Genomic DNA, 19,060 nt, shown 5'->3' on the forward strand with positions numbered 1-19,060 from the left:
AAAAAGAAAGATTCTGAAACATTTACCTTTTCTACCTTCTTCAGTCAAGCATTTCCTGAGGATGACCCAGAGGTCTGTTTATTTTTCCAAAGAACAAAACACTGGCAGCGGGGTGGGAGGGATGTTAAATTTTTTTTTGCTTAGGAAAAATCTTTGGATGTCGAATACTTCCTATTTATTTATTTGTTTATTTATGTATGTATGTATGTAAATGGAGGTTGCAGAAAGACTTAAGCTCAACTCACTCAGTAACACACCTTGTTTGCCTTACCGTTGTAATTACTGCTCAAGAGGGAGACTAAGTTGCTTACTTCTAGCTCTTAGGCTGCTCGGGGGTGGCTGTTGTTAGAGTTCCCTTGAGATAATGATTCTTCTGGGTCAGTCTGAAGAAACCGTCTGCAACAATGGCAATCCCCAGGGTGACACTCTTGAGGGGGCCTAGATTCAGCTGTCAGTCACCTTCAGCCCAGAGCCATCAAATCCATTTACACAAAAGCTGGTTATCACAAACCTTTTGAAAAGCTAAGTAAAGAGGAGATTTACCCATCCTTGAATCTTCATTCTTTTTTCTTTGATTCCCTCATTTCTCTTATCTTTCCTTTTTTTCCCTAACCACCTCTGGGAACTTCTGGGATTTTTTTCCCTTCTTTTGTTCCACCCTAGAGCTTACACTATTGTTATCTTAAAGCTTGAGCATAAGCTTGAATATAGCTCTCAAGATATACAGAAATAAATACCTGGTACTCTTGTATGAAAACTTTTAATTCTAATAAGTATTTTTGTCTCCAAAATGGTAGGATTTTCTGGGGGTTGGGAAGGGCTTGTTTCATGCTATAACGTTGAGAAACTGAAATTCTGTGCAGTATTTAAAGTATTTCTTTAAGCATACATTTGCCTATGTGTATACATTCATATATCCTTTCCTATGGTATACATACCTGTTTGTTTGTTTTTTTAATTTTTACACTCATGAGACTATAACATGAAAACCTGAATCAGTTTGCAACTGAAATGACCCTCCACAACTTCTACAAATGTGAAAAAATTATTTTGTTATCTACATATCACTGAATTTCAAATATAGCCATTCTTCATGTGAATTTTGTAACTTTGTAATTATAAGGAACCGATCTCCTTTCCTTGGGAAAAAGAGAAATTTTGGTCTTGCTCTCGAAATTCTGATCTTCTCTACGTACATCATGACATCATTATCAAACATTTAATTTAATGAAGTGAAAGACAGTTTTAATTAGTGAAATAGTAAATAAAATATTAGATTAAAATAGAAGTATTTTGTTTATGTGCATATGGTTGCTAGAATTAGACTAACAAAGTATCGCCTAGATAATGCCTTGTGGGAGTATTTGTGACTATAATTAGTTTGTCAGTTATAAGAAATTTTAGTGTTGTAGCCACAGATAGAGGCAGCAGATATCTTAAGCATGGTTGAGATAGCAGTCCTGATGAGAAGAGCAGGTCAAGAAACATCTACCTTACGGCAAAAAAAAAAAAAAAAAAAAAGATAGTTGGCAGGCTGCCACAGGCCATGCCACTAAAGCCAGTATCAACACTAACAATACCAGTTGCATATGATATAGCCCAGGTTAGTTCAGACCCCCACCAGGTCCCTGATTCCCTTCTGGTGACTACCAAAAGAACGCCCAATATTCCATTTTGTTCATTCAACATTATTTCTTGAGCATTGACTGCTATTTCCAGAATGTAATGGTAAAACCTTCTTAAGTAACTTACACGTAAAGGACCAGCACCACGTAGATTTTTGAGTGTGCTCAAAAATAGATTGTCGTCAAGTAAACATGATGAAATCTTATTTCATAATCTTAAAATTAATTTGCCCATTCAGACTATGAGTGTCCCAGAAGTGTTGTTAGCATTTGAGGGTATAAAAATCAACAAAATAAAGCACTTACTTAGTATAGGCCACTGTCGTCTCTTCAGCAACTTAGACCTGCACAGTTTGGTTTTTGCCTGTCTCCTGGGTCTCTTTTCTAGACACTTCATTTCCTTCACACCATATTCCAAACATGTGAGTTTTTTTGGTTTCTGTTATTTGCTTTCAGTTGTTGGAACATGTCATGTCTTATTCATCTCAGGTCCTTTGGGATGATTGTGGTCCAAGTTTATAAAATTTTATTGTATGGTTCACCCCTGTACTTTGAGGAAAGTAGAGGTAAATTATTAGCTTTTATAGTTGGATATTAGCTCTAGTGGGAGATTTAGATCATTTAATCCACTGGACTCTGATAACAGTGTATTAAATGCATGAAACAAACTCTTCATACTATTACTCATCCGTTTGAAACTTTTATTAGTTGACTTATTGTTCCTATGCCACTTTCACCATTACCACATTGTGTGTCTCAATACATATTATACAGTGTATTCATTTCCTGAGGTTGCCCTTCACCAGTTGAGTGGCTAAAACAACAGAAATTTGTTCTCTCACAGTTCTGGGGGCTAGAAACCTGAAACCAAAGCATCTGTGATGATCCACTGAGGCTCTGGGAGAAGATTCGTCCCATGCCTCTCACGTACCTTACTGCGGCTGCCTACAGTCCTTGGCATTCCTTGGTTTCTACCCACACCACTCTAATCTCTGTTTCTGTTGTTTTGCCTCTTTCTCTTCTATCTTGTGTCTCTCTTCTGTGAGTCTTCTTTAAGGACGGTTGTCATTGGGTTTAGGACCTACCGAAATCAGGATAATCTCCTTTTATCAAGATCCTTAACTTAATTACAGCTATAAAGACCCTTTTTCTGAATAAGGTAACATTTACAGTTTCTAGGAATTTTATGTAGACATATCTCTTGGGGGACCACTGTTCAACCCATTATATATGGGAATTTGTCAATTTTACATGTAACATTATTTACATGTTTTCATTCCAAAATCAAAGCACTCAGGATGCCTTTAATACAGCCTAAGTGACTAATGTATATATCCAGCATTTAACTTGAAAGCTACATTTAATCTGTCAAATTTTATGGTTAGGAATTCATATAAAATTTTGATGACCTGGTTCTAGGATTTTAAAGAGTTTTACTGAGGAAAATATTTGGGTATAGGAAATCACGTGTCCTTTGTCCTTTTCACTGTAATGTGTGTTCATTTTCATTTCATTTCTAAGAGAAAGAGGCTGAGGTAATGACTATCAAAATCAACCATATGTTACAATCATTTGTTTGAAGTGCATTGACAAGGAATTAATTAATGCTTTAATAGAAAACCACATTAAAGTGGCGCCTGGGTAGCCCAGTCGGTTGAGTGGTTGAGCTTCCAGCTTTTTGTTTAGACTCAGGTCAGGGTCTCACCTTTTGTGAGTTCGAGCCCCATATCAGGCTCTGTGCTGGCAGTGTGGAACCTGCTTGGGAATCTCTCTCTCCCTCTCTCTGTGCCCCTCTCCTGTGCACGTGCATCTCTCTCAAAACAAATAAACATTTAAAAAGGAGAAAAATACATTAGAGAAACATGCAAATTTCAGTTAACAATAATTGGGGAAATGTAACAAATATTGCATCCAGAATGGTTTTATATATATACTTTTTTCTTAATTTTTTATATTTAGTAGTAGCCTTACTTACAAAAGATTAGAAAGGCAAATATGTTCTTGATTGTATACATATACAATAGTTGTTGGTAGAAATAGACCCTGGTATTTGTTAGCTGAAATACTAACAGATTACAACTGAACTGATTGGTTCTAGGGATGCTTACAGTTTTCCTCTTTTCTTTATTCTTTCTCTCTTTCTTTCTTTCTCTCTCTCTCTCTCTCTCTCTCTCTTTCTTTCCTTCTTTCTTTCTTTCTTTCTTTTTTGTGGGGATTATGTTTAGCCAAAATTATTTCCTTAAGCAAGTGTAGTAGGTAGCTGAGAATTAGAGTAACAAGAATAAGGTTAGGGAAGGAAACAGTGGTTTAGAGAATGGGATTTCAAGAAAGGAAAATGACATTGGAAACAAAAACATGATGGAATTCAAAATAGCTATATTATATGTGAAAAATGTGTGTAAAAGTACTGAAAGATAGTACCTAAATGGAAAAAAAATACAATCTAATGCATTGTTTTATTAGATTGGAAATTAAAAGACAATTCCTATTTCTAACTCAACTTTGTAGGAAGTTATAGTCTTCTCAACATTACACATTTATCAAAGCCCTGACAATCCACAGCTTACCTAAACCTTTTCATTGATTACTTAGGAGCTATATGACCTAGTCAGAGAGGGTTTCTGTCTCAAGTTTTCATTCTTAACATAGGAAGAATACCTATCAACTGTGCTTTTCCCGTTGATAATGAAAAAAAGGTAGTGATTCATTTTCCATCTGGTAGCAACCAGGCACTTAGGGAGGCATATTAACTATATCACAGCAGTAGCAATTTACCAAATCAGACTTAAGTTGCCTAGAATAGTTTTTCTTTCCCTGATTTCCGACTGTCCAATATTTGAGCTGTTAATTTACTAGGAAGGAACGATCAAATCACAGCAGAACTGTATACCGGCATTCTGGGAAATAGGCTGAGCTGAGAAAGATTTTCTATTTAACAAGAATTGCCCATTATAGATTATTCTTAAAAGGAAAAATAGGTGATAGAGAAAGTTGAACCTGATGATATCAGAAAAGGAAAATAGAAGACTATGAGAGAGAGAGAGAGAGAGAGAACTTGAGAATCCTTGGTGCCAGTAAGAGTGAGGGAAAACACAGGGATATGTTGAAATCTCTTTTGCAGCCTCAGCTATATTGTATCAATCTATTCTTTATAACCATTTCCAACTATCTCTTTTTCTCACACACCAGCAATAGGATTTACTCAATGTTATTTCCAGAAGGAACACCTCAAGAAACACTTTCAGAAACAGTTTCTCAATTCCAGGATACTGATACTTTTACCAGCCAGAAGAGAATTTCTGAAAATCATTTCAAAGACCAAAGTTGCTGAAAATAGCAAGAGCCCTTAAAATATGTATACAAATATATATGTATATACAGTGTACACACATTAACATGGATGAAGAAAATTGATAAAATAAATCGTAGGGGCCAAGAAACATCAGCATTTTACCATTTACCTTTGAACGTACCTGAATCTTGTCTAAAAAACTTGATCCTCTTTCAGCTATTTTTGGAACAGTCAAGCTGTATTGAGATTCTTTTGTAGATAGGAAAGTTTTACTTGGAAAGCTAGGATGAAAGTTCTCTTTTACAAAAATTCACTTTATTTGGCCACTGAAGTCCACTCCCCCCTAGGTTTGCATTTACTTTTTAAGGTATTTGTTCCTAGATTCTTTAAAATCTGGGGGGAAAAATAAGCTCCTTGTAGAATGTGGCTTACATGAGTTCATTTGAGTGAAAGGATGGTCCTTTTTCCATTTTCAAATAATCTAATATGTCACAAGTGAGGGAATCTGCTTTTTCATCCACTGTCTCAGTGTATATAAGTGTATGTTTATGTAGGTGTGTGTCAATGTTTTTATTCCCTTATTTCCAAGGAGAGATGTGTACATTGTAGAGACTGATCCTCAAGATCATCATTATAGACTTTAAGCATGAAGAAATTCTGAAAACCCTGTTGGTTAAAATTGAAAATAAGACTCAGGTCTGAGATCTTAACCATTGAAAACCTTGAAATCTCATAAATTAAGCATCATGGAGCCTGGTCCCATCTTTCATAACAGCTCTCCAGAGAAAACCTAAAAGCTAGGGCACTCTAAGATGAGCCGTGGATGATTCAGTAGGTGGCACAATTTTCACTGAGTCAGTACTGAACTGATGCCCCAGCATGGTATGAGGGGGCACTGCTCTGCTGGAGGTGTCGTCTAATGGATGAGGGTAAAACCAAGGTCTTGACCACCAGCAGTTATTAAAAATCCCATGGCACTTTTCAAAAGAGTAAAGATGATGTTAAACCCTGTGTCCTGGCTAATTTCCAAATTGGGCAATTATATTCTGCCTACTTAAAATTTCTCTGTAATTTTAGTTGGATAATATATTCCTCATCTTCTGCCCTATGCTTTTGCTATTTCCAGCTTAGAGGTGGATGCATTTCTGTGGTGAGGGAAGTGATGCTTCTTTGAAAAATGTCTTACAAGGTCTGAGATCAGGAGATGAAAGGTACAACATCCATCTATCAGAACAGGTGCCATATTAGTTTGTTTCTCCTGTGATTAGGCTGACTATAAGAAAATTACCAAATAAGTGTCTTTAAAAATAGCCTCGTCAGGTAGTCAGAGGTGCTATGCTTGCAAAGATTTCGAAGATGGATATTTTAATTTTATTAAGTTGTGACTAAGAAATGAGGCTTCTCTTGAAGTGAATATATTATGTAAATACTAACAATTTAAGCATGAAATTATAGACATTTAATAGAAATAATTAAATTTCCCAACATTTGCCTAGCAAAGCCTATCACATTCGCTCGAAAACATTAGTCGCGATATCATTTTCACTTAGGATATATTAGAATTTTCTCCAAATCAATCATTGCTAAGAGAGAGAAGGTCACTATCAGGGAAAAAATGGAAAGCATTTCTTAAAAACTAATAATAAAATAATTGTTGGTTAGCATGGTCTGGATTTGGGGAAAACCTACAGAAAACATTCCTAAGGGAAAGGCTAATGGTGAGACTGTGGAACGCTAGACCCATGCTTCGTGTTTCCAGCTTCACTCAATACTTTGGGATCAACACATAGAAAAAAATGTCCAGTAGAAATTTAGTGCCATAGATCATAACATTTGTATTTATCTTGGCTATTTAAATGCCTAACTAGAAAATGATAAAAACCATCAACAACTCAGTTTTCTCAAGTACCAAGTATTTGTCTGCAAAAACAAAAGATCAATCTAATCTTCTCTTAGAGAGTCTTACTGTGACTTTCATATATTACCTTTTTTTGTACAGAATCTTTCCAAGTAGTTTTAAAATTGTGTAACGGCAAAGGTTTCTATTTCTAACAATTAATTAATTTAGCTGTATTACAGACTTTTCTAACTTCAAGTCATTCTGCTTTACAGATGTATTAAAAACTTATCTTGTGCTTATTAATGATAGAGTTAATACAAGAGAACGCTTTGCAGCAAAAGAAAAATCCAGCAGCATGCAGAGATAGTACTAAATGCTATGGTAAATAAACATAGTAATTCTGTGTGTAAATGCTATAGCTACTGAATAAAGAAACCACTTGAAAAGGAAATACTATCTTTAGAATTTGGACTTGCCTTTAGCAGAAAACATTGTAATGTTTTTAGCCCAGCTTCTCTGACAACTACAACAGACTGTGCTAACAGAAGAGTTCACTTTGTAATAGAAAAAGTAGTCACTCTGATCACTTTGTCTTTTTAGTATGCAGCCCAGAGGATTCAGAAAAAGATTACATTTACCATAATTAACATATATGTAAATGGAGATCATGGCTATGAATGATAAATTTTCATAGCAATTTAAACCTTGTACAAATTAATCAACCATACAGACACTTGATTAATGAAAGGCAGTGTCACTTTAAAATGCAACATGTTAATATATATTACTGTTATCACAGATCAAAGAATCTTTAAATGTAAACCAATTAGAACAAAGCTCAATCTACATTTTTTAACAAATTTAATTCCCATGTAATTATGATGGCAATTTGGAAAAAAAATGTTATCCTGTTTCATATTTATTTACTAATTTTAGTGAAAAGTCATGCAAATTAATTTTGGATGTCCCATCATAGTGACTGGATTCCCAAAATATAGGATTACAGTATCATTGAAGGATAAGATGAATGTACTAAAGCAATTACAAATTGGATACAAGATATTTATACACATGTCATGTTCAATTTAGAAGTTTTCTTCTAGTTTCCCCGTTTTTGGTCTCACTGAGTTACACTAAACAGATTAAGTGCTAAATGACTGATATTCAGTCAATACAGTGTTTGAGATGAGATTTAACATGCTGCTTAACTAAGAGCTATTTTTCTTGGTCTTTGAGGAATAAAAAGGTAAAAACTCTATTGTAAATTTACTTTATTAAGAATGACTTTTATTATCATAGTGAAAATGAATGCCTAATTTACAGAAAAAAAATCTTTTTAAAAGAAATATAAAATGTATAGTTAATACATAAGTGTGTGTTCACAATATAAGACCTGGGATATAAAGTGTTCCTATAATTCTGTTTTTTGCAAGCAGAAGTTAGGCACAAAAACAAACACTCTACTTTGCAAAGTCAACATAGATCTACGCGGATCTATTTTACAAGGGTAACCCTATAATGAGTCATTAATTATCATTCTTAACTTGGCAGTCTAAGCTGTTGCCACATTAGACCACTTAGACCAGTATATCATTGAATACACTGTTGAGAAAGAATTGGTAAAATAACAAGAAAGACAGCAGTCCGTAACGGACAGAAAGATGAAATAAATGTGACACTGAGTTCTAATAACTCTTGAGCATTTTCCGTGTGCCATATGCCATATTAAGAACTTGGCACTTTTAAAAGATAATGCATCTATTTGTGACTTAATTATTAAATCATTTAATTCTGATAACACCTCTAAAATAGAATTGTTAGTTGGCAGAGATAGTAAGTAGTCAAACTGGACTTTTGATCTTCGGGCTTCTCGTTTCAAAGTTTGTGTTCTTGGGGCACCCGGGTGGCTCAGTGGGTTAAGCGTCTGACTTCAACTCAGGTCATGATCTCACAGTTCATGGGTTCGAGCCCCGCGTCGGGCTCTGTGCTGACAGCTCTGAACCTGGAGCCTGCTTCAGATTCTGTGTCTCCCTCTCTCTCTCTCTCTGTCCCTTCCCTGCTCGTTCTCTCTCTCTCAGTCTCAAAGATAAATAAACATTGAAAAATTTTGTTTAAAAATTCAGAGTTTGTGTTCGTAAGTACCATGTCACATTCACTCCCCATGACTATATAACATTATTTATCATCATCATTATATTTAGCCGCTTGAGCAATCTCACTAAAGCTATAATGCTTCTGATGCTAGTACAGGGCAATACTTTGGGAATCACTGCTAACATGCTACACATTCCACAAAGGGTTTAAAGAGCACCATAGTATCATAAGCGAGGTCCAACCCAGCCTATTGGAACTATAATAACACCTGCCTTTAAACCATCTCTCCTGGAGTAGATATGTCAGCAAAAGAGATGCATAGATAGATAAAATATTAGCAAGCATATCTAGTCATTAAATGAGCATTTAATACTTGGCGGGGATCTGTACAAAGTATTAGAGCTAGCATAGTAAATAAGACTCCCGTCCTCAAGGAGTATATCGTGTAGTGAGGCGGGCAGAAATGTAAACTGCCAATTACACTACATTGTGATAAGCACTACTTGAAGAGTAAATTATGATGCCGTGGGAGAGCACGAGAGTGCCCTCAAGGACAATAAACAAACAACAAACAAGCAAACTCTAAATGTAAGCAGTCTCATACAGTGTGGTATATCTGCGAATTTTAGGAAAGCCTCTGCTTCAGTGTAACAGTTATGAAAGGAGTGGCTTTAAGGAAAAAACTCGAGGCAAGCCAGGAATTGCAGGGATCATAGACCCTACCCAGTTGCAGACTACGCAGTCTTTCAATGAATATTAAAGAAAGGAATGCTGATCATTATATGAGTGAAAATAAAACAAAATGATCGTAGTTGAACCCGTCTTATTTCTCTCTCGCATTCATTAATTAAAGATTGAAGGAGTCCCGTGCTGCTATAGCCACTCTGTGAAGTCATAACGGATGCAGGCTCCTTTCCTCCAGCACAATACTTCACCACTCCTCGAATGTGGTCCTCGTTCTCAGGGTCCAAGGTGGCTGTTAGAATCTAGCTTTCCCATCCATCTTCCAGGCAAGAAGATGAAAGAATAAAGGGAAAAAAGGCTCAACCCTCTCTTGTTTTTAAGGAGAATCTCCTGATGTATCACTGCGCACTTTCCCTCACCGCTTACTGGCCAGAACTAAATCAGATGGCTATAAAGTCAGCGGCAAATGAGGCTGAGAAATGTAGTCATTTAGATGGGTGACCAATGTACTCACCTAAAACATGAGCTTCTGTTAAGAAAGACTAATGGAAAAGTAGATATTAGGAAGCAACTGGTAGTCTCTGTCACAGTCATGAATTAGTTTTCTTAGCTCACAGAGGTGGTAATCACTATTAGTAGAGAAAAATAATATTTTATTTTTTCTGTCTCGGCCTTCCCAGCGATTCTCATTCCTTTTGAGCAGAATGAACTCTTTGCCACACCATCTGTCTTGAAGGTAGGGCCTGTCCACTGCTTTATGAGTCAAAGATCTAATCGGTAGACGTACGGTATCTTTTCATTATAAATTAAGAGTCTTGTATATGTGTGGAAAAGAACATCCTTAAGATTAAAAAAAAAAAAAAACTTAATATTTTCTTTTCGTGACTCTTGAATGTCAGCTTACTGAAATTATAATAGTACAGCTGTGAAGGATTTGATAATTAAATGCTTTTGCCATTCCATTTATAGGTCCTGTTCATTCTACAAATACATGCTAAGTGGCTACTGTGTGCCGGGCTCTGATCTGAGTGCTGAGGACATAGTTGAGGTGTGTCACAGAGCTTACCTTCTAATGAGAGAGGAAAGACAATAAACAGGTAAATATATAGAGACATTATAATTCCATATATTTTTAGATACTGTTATGTGAAATGGTGTCCTACCAAAATTCACGACCATAGCCCCGATACCTCCGAGTCTGTTCGTATTTAGAGACACAGCCTTTAAAGAGGTGATTAAGTCCACATGAGACCCTTTGGGTGGGACCTAATGCAACCTGACTCGGTCCCTTATGAAAAGAGGAGATTAGGACATACAGACATAACCCTGCGTGCAGATGGGAACTGTAAGAGGCGGCGAGGGGGTGACCACCTACAAGCCAGGGGGAGAGACCTCAGAGGAAACCAATCCTGCAGGAACCTTGATGTAGGAGTTGCAGTCTCTAGAACGGTGAGAAAATAAATTTCTATTGCTTAAGCCACCGAGTCTGTTATATTTCGGTATGGCAGCCCTGGCGAACCGACATAGGTGCGAAAATGAAAATAAAATAGTAATGGGGAGACTGCTTAGATTGGTGGTCAAAGAAAGCATCCTTTAAGCTGAAATACGAATGATACAAAGGAGTCAGCCATGTAAATGTCTGGGGATTCATGTTCCTAGAAGAAGAAACAGCTAATGGAAGGACTCTTTTTTTTTTTTTTTTTTTTTTTTTGTACAAGAAATAAGCTACAAGTCAATCAACCAAGTGATCATTTTCATCATCAAAAAATTGTTTACTCAGTGTCTATCTGTTGATGGTGCTGTGGAAAGCATTATAGAGACAAATGTAAAGTGATACTGCAGGCCATTAATAATGCCATAATTATTATTTTACTGTGAATTATGCTGTAAATAGGCTTACCATCGACCATCCAGTATCCAAATGACTTTACAGCTTCAGTTACAAATTTAAGGAATGTGCTAGCCATTAGCCAAACTCTCATTTTGTTCTCCAACCAGTAATGCACCAGTCTTACACAAATACTTTTTGACTACAGAAAGGAGCTCTTTTGGGTCTGATAGAAACATAAAATTAGAGCACGGTTCTCATTCAGGCTGTCTTCTTGAATGAGCTTTTTACTGAGTAGTCCTTTGATACTTGATAATATAAGATATTAAATGACTTGATCTTTTCTCAAAAATGCAAGTGAAAAATGATCATCATTGTTCTTGTGTTCTTTTTTTGCCACATATTATCAACTTGAATTTTATGTAATGATTTTTAAAGTCTATTTGCTATGTAAAATCATCTCTCTCAGTTCTTACTACCATTTTTTGTTACTATTGCTTCCACTCAAATCCTGAAAGTCTTTACAATACAAGACAATGCTTTATTGGAATTGGCAAGCGTCTTATTTTATGGTGACAGACTTGAGCAAAAGAAAGCAAGCTGCAATTTAGTCCGTAATACTGTAAACAAACATTTTATGTAGAAAGGAATAAGAGCAGTCACAATGAAATGCATTTGTTAACAGGAGAAACAAGTTGCAAGAACCAAATGCAGGGTACCTGAATATGCCCAACTAGTAACTAAACTCCTGATGGGTAAAAACAGACCTATTTGAGATGACTTGGCCACAGCTATTTGATAGTTAAGAGCAATTTTGTGTATATAACATATAAGCTAGAAAATCCTATATATATTATATATATTTAACATTTTCATCGTAGTACATGTTTTTATATGTTTTTCCTCATTTTCCTTTTGTGTGAAAGGGAACATTTCTAACTTATACTTCACATTAAAAAAAAAAAAAAAACTAGCATAACAACTCTAAGCAGCATTGGCTCAATTTAAATCCCATTTGGTGGTCCCAGTATAGTTTTTATATCACACAAAAAAAGCCATCGTAATTTGCATCCCATCAACTATTCCCTTAACTCTAAAGAGCTATCATGCTACTCCTAGAGTGGGTCTCTAGGGTTGAAGTCTGTTCTATCACTCCTACGCTAGATCTATTTGGTAGTAAAATCAGGGTTACTAGCCTGGTGCCCCTTACCTGGGAAAAAAAAAAAACAACAAACTCTGTATTAACCCTGTCTTCACTCTTAGAACACTGATAATAAAATTTGTCCTTTTACTCTCTGCTTTTTCTAATTCCTGGCATTCCAGAACTTGTTAGACTTGCCTTCCCAGCTTTCTTGGCAATGCTGGAGCTGGCCTGCTGTTCTGGTATTCTAAATCTCCTGCAACGTGTCTGCTTTGTGCAGTTCCTTTCTTTCTCGTGGTGGGGGTCTGTTTTGCTAATATTTTTCAAATTACCAACAGGTAGCACTCAACACATTCCTACAAATTTCATCGCTCTCCATCTGTGTTATTTCTATCTTCTATTTTCCTCTTTCTTTACCTACCCACCTATTTTGCCTGTACATGGACTCTTGGACTCTTAATAACCTCTCTGTTTTGTTTTGTTTTGTTTTTGTTTTTCTTTTTAATTCTGTTCTAAGGAGTTTCCATACCTATAACTTGAATCAGAGTAGCTTTATTAACCTAACCAGAATTACACTGGAAAGCATAACCTTTGCAAAATAGCAACTATATCAGTGATTTAGAGAAGTTTTATGGGATCAAGACTGAGTTATTTAATAATATTGAGCAGCTGGTAGCCATTACTTTTAGTTCTGTCTCCTCAGTATCTATTCACAAGCCATTAAATTCACTTTTAAATTCTAAAAAGTATTGACATGAAAATTAGAATAATTACTTATTTATAATCTATTCATAAGATCTTAACTGTCTAGATGGCATGAATTACAGGTATTTTAAATCCATATTTGTTAGCTAATTTTTTTAAGTTTATTTATTTTAAGAGAGAGAGAGAAAGAGAGCACTCATTCAAGTGGGGGAGGGGCAAAGAGGGAGAGAGAGCATTCCAAACAGGCTCCGCACTGTCAGCACAGAGCCTGACATGGGGCTTGACCCCATGAACCCTGAGGTCATGACCTGAGCCGAGATCAAGATTTGGACCCTTAACCAACTGAGCCACCCAGGCGTCCCTGTTAGCCAATTTTTTATGACATCTAGAAAACATTCTATCTTACACTGATAGAAACCAATAGCATCTATTGCCTGCATGTGCCACTTGAAGACCCATCAGCTGATAGAGTTTTTCTCTGCCTTACTAGCTCTGCCTTGAAACAGCTCTTAATGAAGGAAATTTCCCAACCAACATATAGATATGTCCTATGGAGGAGAATACTTTGAACCACACTGACAATAATCTCTCAGTACTCTAGGAGAGGATTTTTAAAAGATGCGTATACTTTTTTTTTTTTTTTTTTTTTACTGTTTTTTAAGCTTATTTATTTATTTTGAGAGAGGGAGCAAGAAAAAGAGTGGGAGAGGGGCAGAGAGAGGGAGAGACAGAATCCGAAGCAGGCTTTGCACTAACACAGGTCCCGAACTCATGAACTATGAGATCATAACCCGAGCCAGGATCAAAAGTTGGATTCCTAACCAACTGAGCCACTCAAGTGCCCCTTAAACAACGCAATTTTTTATGTATGTTTACAAGTGGAACACTATCTCCAGAAACTGTGATGGTCCAAATTTGAAATGCATGTATAGATTTCCTGACATTAACCTTTTTCTAAATATAGAATTATATAGTAAGGTCACCTGTGATCCAGACTTGACTTCTCCAATATGGTACATTTAAAAACTCAAAGGGGAGGCATCTAAGACCCTTGTTCAGCAACCTTTGTTATGGATCAAGGAAACCTAGAAGTCTGTGTTAGCACTTCAGGATGAATATAGCTAAAGATACCATATTGAGACTCTTATCAAGTTACACTGAATGGTTTAACACTGTATATGCAGGTACACAGGCACAAATTGTCCTATAAATAGCAATGCTTCATTGTTAATAGAGAGTTATTTTTTCATTTGGCAGTTGTTCCTTAAGGAACCCTAAGTTCTGACTGTTAAATTAGACTGGCAAATGAGTCTCTTAAATTGTCTATCACTTCAAAATATCTATAAAACTCACATAAACTATACATTCCTTGCTTGTATTAATATTTAATATTTTGAAGCCAGTTCATACATTTTTGTTTGTTTTTGAGAAATACTATAACTTATTAATATTCTCAACTGTGAGAGAGGTGATGTACCATAAATTATCCTTAATTATTTAGGGTTTGATCATTACCATTTCTGACAATTTGCATGAAAACTGGCATGGCTATATGCCTATGCATTAGAGCCAGTCTCCGTTACCATGAAGAATCAGAGAATCAGTCTAATAACTCTGATGATGGACTATTATTCAGCCATAAGAAAGAAGAAAATCCTGTCTTTTATGACAACAATGGATGGACTTTGAGGGCATTATGTTAAGTGAAATTAGTCAAACAGAGACAGACAAATACTGTATGATATCATTTATATGTGGAACCTTAACAAAGCCAAACTCATAGAAATGGAGAGTGGAATGGTGGTTGCTAGGGGTTTGGGGGTGGGGAAAATGGGGAAATGTTGGTCAAAAGGCACAAACTTCAAATTATAAAATGAATAAGTTCTGGGGAACTAATGGACAGAATAGTGAGTGATTATAGTTAACAATATAGTATTGTATACTTGAAAGTTGCTAAGAATCTTAAATGTTTTCAGTGAAGAAGAAGAAGAAGAAGGAGGAGGAGAAGGGGAAGAAGAAGAAGAAGAAGAAGAAGAAGAAGAAGAAGAAGAAGAAGAAGAAGAAAAGAGGAAGAGGAGGAGGAGGAAGAAGAGGAAGAAGACAAAGAGGAAGAAATGGTAATTGTGTGAGGTGATGGGAGTGTTAACCGTACCGTGGTAATCATTTCACAATATATAAATGTATCAAAGCAACATATGGTACATCTTAAACTTGCACAATGTTATGCATCAATTGTATCTCAATAAAGCTAGAAAAAAATCTAGTAGTTTTGAAAAATTGAGATCAGTGGCAATGCGATTGAAGAGGCTACTGTAGACCTTTAATGTGTAGTTTTGAAAGTATTTTAAAAAGTAAGAAGCTACTTTGGATGCTTGAAATCATTGTTTCATCTTGGAAGTCACTGGAAAAGTTGCAAAAATACTCTGAATTTGTCAGTAAAAATCCTCCTCAATAGCATGAAGCAAAAATGCCAATTTATAATTCCACTTAAAGAAATGCATATTTCATTCCTAGTATACACATTGGCTTTACATTATCCTAAGAATCTGGGAAAATTAAGGAGTAAATAAGACATAGTCGTGGCTTTCAAGATAATTTCAAGATTGCAACCGAGATAGACATAGTGATAACTATAATTCAAGGAAGAAAGAAGCACAATCAATGTGCATTGAAATGAAAGAGGAAGAACAATTAAGCCCGACTAGGGCAATTAAAGAGTGCTTTATAAAGGAAATAGTACTTGAGTTTGTCTTTGAAGAATGAATGAAGAATTAAGTTGGAAAGAAGGAAAATAGAGAATTCCAAGATGGTGGAAGTATAGACCAGTGGAAATAAGGAAGTGCATGGTAGATTAAGACATGAGGATGCAAGTAGTAAAGATCTGGATGATTACGTTGGACACACAGAGTTGTCTAACCCAGGCTTTAGAAAAAAACTGCAACAGTACTTTTTATGATGAGTTAAAAAAATCAATAGATAAGATTAGTGAATGTTAATTAACAAACCATACATATAAGAGGTCATGACCCAGGGAATTATTACAGAAAATGAAAAGGAAAAAATAGGTTTGAGCCATGTTAGTGACTTAACTGAGTAGAATTTAAAGGTTTACAAAATTTCTAGCCTTAATGACTGAGTCGGCTGTTATATCATTACCAAGATAAGAAATACATAGAGGGGAAAGTAGCGTGCTTTCAGATGGAAGGGAGGTGATGAATTTATAAGTGGATATGTGGAGTAACAGTGTTTTAGAATAGTTATGTGAACGTGCTAAACAGACACTCCCATTTATGCATGCATTTATTTATTCATTTGTGTATTCAGAACACACAGAAAGACCCAATAAATACTCCACAATAAATAAAATCAGATATAAGGTAATGGACTGTTAGGGCCTGGACCCTGGGGCTTCTTACCAGTAAGCTCCCCAGGCTTATCTTGGTCCTTTCCTTAACTTTACAGTAAGTGCTTATCTTAGGAGATTGGACTTTTTAAACCCAATAGTATTATTATGTGCTTGACTCTATTTATTGAGTAACTGTTATGTTCTGGACACTGTTCTAGGCACTGAAGATAGAAAATGAACAAGATACACACATTACTTACACTTACAGAACTTAATATTCTAGTGAGGGAGATCGAGAACAAATGAAACAATAAGGAACAGATAGTGGGAAAAAAAATAAACCAAAATAAGTGGATAGAGAAGGTTAGAGGTGTGTACTATGTAAGATTGGATAGTTAGAGAAGACCCTCTGAGGATATAATATGAGATGACATGATGACATAAGGTCATATAATTAAATGATACAAGAGAATCAGTTGAAGATCTGGAGGTTAAACATTCTAAGAAATAAAAACAGTAAATACAAAGACCCTAAAATGGTGATGAAGTTAGTATTTTCTAAGAACAATAAGAAGGCCAGTGGTTGGAAATGAATGTAGAGAGGTATATAGGAGTTAGCTGATACAGGATATTCAGCCATGATAAGGAGTTTAGATTTTTACTATTAATGACATACTTTTTAGCAAGATAGTAATAACGGTCTGATTTACATTTTCAGAAGATCATTCTGATTCCTATTTGGATAATAGAGTATAGGAGGGCAAGAACAGAATTGTGGAGTCAAGTTGAGAGGTTACTGCAGTAGTCTAGGTGAATGATAATCATTATTTGGAATAGAATTGTTGTGGTTGTGGTAACAGAAAGTATTCTGATTTGGGATATATTTTAGACTGAAGATTTTATGATGGATGTGAGGAAAGAAATAAAAAAAATGATTTTTAGATTTTAGAATTGAGTAATGAGAAAATGTGACATTCATTAAGATAGGGCAGACAGGAGCGGGTGAGGTATAGGTAAGCGTAGGAGGGCAAAACAGTGACTTCCATTCTGAATATGTTAATTTGAGATATTTGGTATTCAAGAGAATATCTTGAGCAGACAGTTGGGTATAAAAGTCTGGCCCTTATTAGAGAGATTAGGGCTGGAGATGCTGAGTTGGAAATAATCGATATTGTGGTGGATACCTTCTGTTTCTTGTCCAGTTCCCCTTGATTTAGTCACAGGAGGTGACAATGGATTCTCTTGACCTCTGGCTTTTGATTAGTTTCTTCCAATGGGAAACCTTTGCAATGGAGAGGAAAGAGGGAGAAGTTGAAGTTTCATTTGCTACCCTGGCTCCTTCTCTAAGATATTAAAATGGGCTGTCTGACCCCCTCAACCAAATGCCATAGTTCTTGTCAAGTGTCCCTCTTTACCCAGCTTTCTCTCTCTTGCTTCTAGGCTGTCCCTGCTGTCCTTACCCTTTTAGTCCTAGGAGTGGTAACAGACCACCTGCTGTTACTTACCATAGCGTATTTCATTATACTTTATGGTTTCCTCACACCCTGCTCACCCCTTTATGAAACACCGTTTATCAAATCCTCCTCTGATTATCCTAATTTTAGTATGCCATCTGTTTTCTGCTGGGACACAAAATAATACAGTATTCCCCAGGCTCCTTCCCTATGGTCTATTAAGACTAATATAGTAATTGTTACTGGAAGTGGCCCCAGGAAATGACTCTCAAATGGAATTCTGGGATTATATTTCACATGTTTGAGTAGTGCATTGATAACTGTCTTGGTGGGGGTTTAGGGTGGGGAATGGGGCATGGTTAATCCGTGGCACGCAGTGGCATTATGATTGTTTAAATTAACACCAGTAAAGTGGGAAAAGTGTTGTGCAGTGAGGTGGTTTTGGCAGTTATCACTACGGCAATAATGGTAATTATAAAGATGGTGACATCAACTGCCTTCTTTTGATAGTCGTAAGGGAGTATATGAAAGGAAAAGGAGAAATTGAATATCCAGCTGTGATCATGTACAGAAAAATCAAGTCTCTAGCAGCTTGAAGGAGCCCTTCATCTCCTGAAGCTGATAAAATATAGCTGGGATCAAGTCCATGCCTCGAATATAACAGTTGAAGATTTGACCACCAATTAAACCCATCAAGTCTTTTATATTGAGGTAAAGGAACTGGTGGGAAGAAGAAGGATCTCAATGCTGGAATTGGGACATTTGGGCAGACAAAAAACAGAGCTGAGAACTTTGAATTCCTGTATGCCTTTCTAGCAGAAGCAACCTCTCCCCCAGTATTTGAGGGAACCAGCCTTTTAGTTACTGACTCTAGGGTAGTAGTTTTGCCATCTGAAGCCTATTCTTCCTAGGATCAACCTCCAGCTCTCTCAAAAGCCTCCAGATTGATAATGAACATTAGACTCTAATGTAGCCAGAAAGAGAAGTACAAGACTGGGTCTTTGAGGGAGAAATATCCTAACAATGAAAGACTTAAAGAATATCATTGATT

General features: G+C 36.1%; 1 long non-coding RNA gene across 1 annotated transcript in view; it reads left to right on the forward strand.

The window, feature by feature from the left end:
* LOC122226183 overlaps nt 1–19,060 on the forward strand; it is a 42,741-nt gene that overhangs the window by 436 nt on the left and 23,245 nt on the right. Inside the window, exon 2 of the long non-coding RNA XR_006205510.1 lies at nt 10,505–10,632. This is a non-coding gene — a long non-coding RNA (uncharacterized LOC122226183). The remainder of the gene's footprint in view (nt 1–10,504; nt 10,633–19,060) is intronic.

This window comes from Panthera leo, chromosome C1 (genome assembly GCF_018350215.1).
Source record: "Panthera leo isolate Ple1 chromosome C1, P.leo_Ple1_pat1.1, whole genome shotgun sequence".
NCBI lineage: Eukaryota > Metazoa > Chordata > Mammalia > Carnivora > Felidae > Panthera > Panthera leo.